The following is a 6,399-nucleotide window of genomic DNA, read 5'->3' on the forward strand; positions in this document are numbered from 1 at the left end:
AACTCTGGCCAGATGACCAAGGCCAGCTCCTGCCACACACAAGGTTGTCTCTGCTGGTCCCCTTCCTGGCTGCACCAGCGCAATCTCCTTCTCTTTCTGAGGCTTCAGCAGACGGGCCCATCCATGAATCCTAACACCACAAGGAAAGCGAGGGAAGATGTTCAGTCTGTCTCAGGCTGGTCACCTTTCACCATGCTAGAAATTGGGAGGCCGGACAGTTGCACCAGCCAGTGGTTCCCTCTGGAAGTAATTAGGCACAGTGAAGTCATTGTGTGGGGCTGAACAGCTCCGGTGGAGCACATTTCCCTCCCATGTCTGAACCTCTGGCTGGTGCCCAAGTACCAGGAGTGTCCCTTCCTGAACAGAGGATGTTGCCACAGTGATCCATCTTGCTGTGGCTCCACAGAGAGCAACTGTCATTTCCACAGCTATCATAACAGTTCTGGGGTGTGTTCCAGTCTCCAAGCTGTGTGTGCTGTCTGCATTCTGAAACCACATGTAAGTTGGTGGGCTCATGGACCAGCCTCAGAAAACCTCAGCTCTGCACCAAAGTCTCTCTCTCAGGGTCTTCCCTGGGTCAGCACCTTTTCACCTCAAACACACAGCCCAGCAGACCAGAGATTAAAGCTATCCCTTAAACAAGACAGGACACGGTGAACCAGAGGCTGTCCCACATCACCTCCTTCTAAAAGAAAAACAAACATGACTTTTTCTATTTTTGTTGTTGTGCTGGATAGATAGCTCTGCCTTCCCCACTGTGTTTCAGTGTCATAAGAGGGGCATAAATCAAGGTCCAAGTCTTCAAGCCTTCTCTGTGCTCATCACTGCATGGACTACCCTGGCCACACAAGAATTCTTTTTTTTTTTTTTTTAACTGGGCTGAGATGATCTATATTTTACTTGCAGCTTTTGTTTTGTTCTAGTCCTGGCTTGCCTCCATCCACTTTTGTCAACTAGGATTTTGCTGCTTTGTTTCCCAGTTGCACCATTTGGGCCCAGTGGATAAGCTGTTCAGTCAGAAAGGTCCCACACAGGCAGCAGCATCCTTGGCTCAAGCTTGCTCTTGCCCCATCAGGCTTGACAACACTTGAGAAATGATTGATGTGGTAGCCCCAGTGCCCTCCCTTGAGATGACAGCACTCAGGAAAGATGTCAGTGCTCAAGGAGAAAGGATCACCGCCAAAATGATGTTTCGTTCCAGCTTATCTCCAGAGCCACATACTCAAAGATCATAAATACATGGATTAGGGTTTCTACCTTCAGGAGTTCCTGGATAGTTGACACTGAGAGCTGTATTTTTGCAGTAGAATGTGGATGTGCCTCCTCTGAGTAACAATGCCATGAAGCAGCCAATATCTACAGTTCATTTAGTGCACTCTGTGGTTCAGAGGTCATGGAGGGCCATGTAAAACATCTGCCCAGGTTTGAATAACTGCAGGTAAGTCCCCTCATAGAGGATTCTTCTAACTGTGCCTGGAGGGGTGAGAGGCACATGGTGTGAGAAGCAACAGGAGTCAGACACCTTATGTTGCACTGGCCTTACATTATCATTCTCATGCCCTGTGGCATCAGAGGAAGCTATTTTTGGCAATCAGGAAGGTCCAGGAAGGTAATCCAGATGGCAATGAGCTGCATAAAGCAAATTCAGCTTTTCTAAGGAATTTCCCACTTGTTTCATACACTGGACTAAAGGTAGTGTTCTTGCCTGGTGCCTTTATGACTGCCCCTTGTGACTGGTATTTGTTCAGGCTGAACAATCATTTGTGTTAAATAAATGGTACCTATCAACCCACTGGGTTTAGTCCCTTGTAAGAGAAAGGCTGGGTATTAGGCCTAAAGTAGCTCTGAGAGAGCTCAGAGCACCAGCCTCTCACATCCATCCATTTCTTCTAAGTCACTTCAGATTCCCTGTGCTTCTGGAGAAACCATTTCTCAGGGTCATGTCTGGCCAGCCCTGACCTCAGAGGTGCTCTGGACTTTGCTTTCTTAGGGTGGCTATTTCTGTCACAGAAGAGTTCCTGGTAGCTTGCCATGGTTTCTCTCAATAAATCTTCACATACCCAATTTTTATAAGTTTTTTTTCCATGTTGAGTGTTGAGCAATCTAATATTACATCATTTGTACTGCGTGTTCACTGTCATCAAGAGCAGAGAACTGCCTACTGGATATTATTTCCTTTCAGAAGCAAAACAAAGACATTTTTACTAAGCCTGAGTGTTCCAGTCAAATACAGCAAGTCTGACCTCAGTCTTTCACACGTGTGTAGAACCAGTGTCAGGCAGCCACCAAACACCACAGAGCTCCCTCACCTTTCAGGAGTGGTCTGTTCACACTTGCAGAGCAACACAGGACAACTGAATTCCAGTTCAGCAGCATTTAGAGCCCAGTTTGCATAGAAAGAAATAATTACCAAGCATCAAAGGCAGAGAGTCAGAGCCTGGTATCCATACACTGTATTCAAGATGCACGAAACCTTGCTGGTCTCTTTTTGTGATCATTAGGATTGCCTCATTCTAAGATGCTATTATTAAACAGAGTCAAGGTACATTACATCTCTGGTAATAACCTTCATACCTTCAAGACTTGATTTTCGAGTTTCCTGTTCGCACACACGTCTCTTGGCAATGGCATGGCAACTGTGTGCACAAAAGTGGCATCTGTGCACACACATGGCCAGCTACTTACCAGTTGGACTTGGACCGCACTCCCAGGTGGGACACACACATCCCTCAGAGCAGCTGACTCCTACTTTTATTAAGTTACTGTCAAAACAGTGCAGTAATAGAGCAGCAGAAGCTAAAAGCCAATTCTGAGCAACGTAGACAAAACCGAGCTCATGGATCACTCAAGCAGTGCCAGCAGCTGCTTTGATTTTGCATCCATCTTTCCTAAACATGCTGCATTCAGCAATTCACAACTCACACCTCAGGCTAAAACATTTCTTCTCTTGTACAACCCTCTTGCCAAGTATCCCTTATATTTTATTACCAATTCCTATTATTTGGACCAAGTTATTCCCTTGATATGTCTGGCTACCTCTCAGCTGCCTCTGACACCAACAGAGATAAAGCGGGGGAAACAAAAGCAGCAGATGCTCTTCCTTCAGTCCCCACCACACTCACTGCCCTGCTCTCAGTGCTCCATCCCCAGACCTCAGTCCTCTCTCCATCCTTTCTGGATCTAGAGAGTGGGAGAACTGCCACTGCTAGCAAGTGGGATGGTGATAAATGCCATTTTCTTCTTAATATTTTATAATAATCTCTGTCAGAATGTTTTAAAAAATCCAAAATCAAAATTAAAACAAAACAAAACAAAACAACCCCAACAAAACAAAAACAGCAATACAAACCAAAAAACTCCACAAACCAAACCAGCCAAATTCCATTGTCCTCAACGAATCTCCTTGTCCTCAGGCTCTTCACATTTTTCCTCTTGGTGCCCATTTAACATAGACCCCCTTAATGCTGGCAATTATCATGAATTCTGCTGTGTCTAGAGGGAAATCTCTAAGCAGTCATTTGAATATCAGGTACTTTAAGATACATCATGACACCATCATCTCTATTCACACTTCTCCAATATGCCCTTGATAAATCATCTACTATATTTTCAACTCCTTTTCTGGATTGGCATTCAAACCATCACTTGGTATTTCTGGAGTGTTAACAGCTGTCTCCCTATTCCTGGTGAATAGCAGGTTCTTGAAAATAATCTCAAACACCCAGTGATCTGTTCCTAGGCCTGCTCAAGTTTTCCAGAGATGCACTATGGAGACCATGAGGGGCACTACAGTTGCAGTCACCCCTTGTGACACTGGTATCTGGGTTTGCTAAACACTGCTTGAGATTAGAGGTACACTTATAAGAGACAATGCAGAGGTGGGATGGGAGATAAGTTGCAACATAAAATGAGCAGATGGGGAACTGAGGCACACTTGGCTTTCAACCAAATATGCAGAGCATGCTCTGTATAAAATACAAGAGAACAAGGAGATGGCACTGAAAACCCTTAAATCTGTCAAAGGAGAAAACAAACCATTCTGGATTATTAACAATGACCCATTTCACAACTCAGGAAAAAAAAAATCCAGTGGCCAAAGATTTAGCTATTTCTTTGGGGGCTGGGGTTCAGTCCCTGACCAGTGAACAAACTCTCAGTGCAACCTTTAGAAAATCACTTCATTTGCTTTCATCTACCTCCCTGTCTGTAAAATAGGATAAATGACATTTCTTTACTGTGGTGCCAGACAAAGAATTTGGAGCATGGAGGTGCTCAGACGTCACAAAGTCTACTTCTGCTCCTAAAAAAGTTGAATATTCCTCATCTTTATGAGTGGTTTTTGATGTGCATGCAACAGAGGGTAGCTAGCAAAATGAAACAATTAGTTCTGTGACATTTTCAGCTGCCTAATGAGTTTCTCTTCTGCTTGTCACACAAGTGTTTCAGAATTGGAGCTTGTGTTACCAGAACTCAATATTTTATGCTTTTTCTGACTGAAATTCAACAGCTGTTTCAATATTGCAGTTGGAGCCAGCATATTCCATATAGACTTTCCTCAGTATGTTGCCATTTTTTAAAATGTTTGCCATGCCTCTTTGTTTTCATGGCTTGATCATGGCTACCTCTTCATTAGAAATCTGGCAGATGAGTTTTTCTCCTACAAATATGTGAACTGAGTTTGCTTTAATGTCAGTGAGAATAATTTCTCTGAAAACTCAGGTTTCTGTCCCAGCACTTTCCCCCCACTCTACCAAGCTGCACATCATGTGCTTGTTAGTCAGTTTTCCACAAAAATACCACAAAAGTCATGCACAATACTGCTCTTTACATCCTTCCTACTTCTCTTTCTAGGTTCAAGAAGGTATTATATTTATTACACATGTTATTGCAGGGCTCTTTTTTTTGGTCCAGACTTTGTTTCTTGGAGCTGGTCCAGAAAAAAATTTCCTTATGACGAGCTCTATATGCTATTGTTGTTAATATTATTCTCTCAAAAGTACTGTACTGCATTGAGGATAAGCCTCCTTTTTACTCCTCCTGACACAGTAAAAATCCATCTGGTGGGATCTATACTCTGAAATTGGCCTTTTTCTCCTGTCCTGAACTAATCTCCCCCTTATGTTCCCTGTCCTGGCTTCACCAGCTCTCATGACAAGGGATGTAAGAGTCTTGCTTCCTGCTATTAGAAATCATCACAATGCCTATATTGATTTTAAAACTAAACTGACACGGTCTGTCACCTACATAGATAAATATTCTTTCAAGCTTTTCATTCCTGCTGTGTTGCACATTTCACAAGAAGGAGCCCCTTTCTTTGTTGGAAGGACTCTGCAGCAGATCCATCACTGTCCAGGGCTGGAACACATGTGCAGATTATTATTTCTGAAAAGCTTTCAGTCATATACTTTGAACCACTTGAAACAGATTTTTTTTTTTTTTTAATGCAGTATTTAGGACAAAGGAAAACAGACCTTTGCATTTGATAGTACTTTAAAGTACTATGAGGAAAATGGAAAGAAGTATCTCTTGTGTGAGCCTTTCTTCACCTGCTGGGTGCCTCCTTTTTCCCTTAGTTCCTCCCTCCTGCTCATGGGGACCCAGCTCTCCCACGAGCCCTGCCTGGTGAGCCTTTTCCTGCCGCTCTGGGGCTCCAGGGGCACAGGGTCAGCCCAGCATCGAGGTGCTGCCAACAAAGAAAGCTCATGGTGACCCACATCTTCCCAGGGCTCAGCCAGGCAGAGCAAAGGGTTAAAAAACTGTGAGGAATTTCCCTGTGAGCCATGGAAAGGACTAAGAAAACGGAAACTAGCCTGAATTTAAACTGAGGACCTCATTCTTCCGCCAAGCCATTCGGTTTCTTAATCAACTGGGGCCTTGTTTCACAGTCAGTCATCAGAGGCTTTAGAAAGTCGTTCAGACAAATCTGTAAGGGGAGATCCACAAAGGATGTCTTTTCTTCGGCACTCTCTACCTAGAATATGCAATGCTGGGGACAGGGTGCCCTCAGTGGTGCTTCTGTGCCATGGAGCACAATGCACAATGATGCTATAGGATACTTCCACTGCTGAGCTCCTGCTTATTTAAATATGCATTTAATTAAGGAAAGTACTGTAGGAAATTAAGCAGTGAGCTTTTCCAATGGTATTTCTCCTCCTTCCTAGGAGAAAATCTTTCTCAGGTTTCGGAAGTGCTGCAGTCTGCTCCAAGTCAGACCTTTCTTTCTCTCATTAGCTCTGCAGTCCTGTCGTTTACTAGATTTCTAGCTTCTAAGGAAATGATTCCTTTTTTTTTTTCTTCTCAGTCTGGTAATGCTTTAATGACTTCTGAGAACTACACTTTTATTACTCATTATTATCGAGTCAGGAGAAAAAAAATACCTCACATAATAGCAGAAATCTG

Source organism: Aphelocoma coerulescens, chromosome 9 (assembly GCF_041296385.1).
Source record: "Aphelocoma coerulescens isolate FSJ_1873_10779 chromosome 9, UR_Acoe_1.0, whole genome shotgun sequence".
In the NCBI taxonomy this organism is placed as follows: Eukaryota; Metazoa; Chordata; class Aves; order Passeriformes; family Corvidae; genus Aphelocoma; species Aphelocoma coerulescens.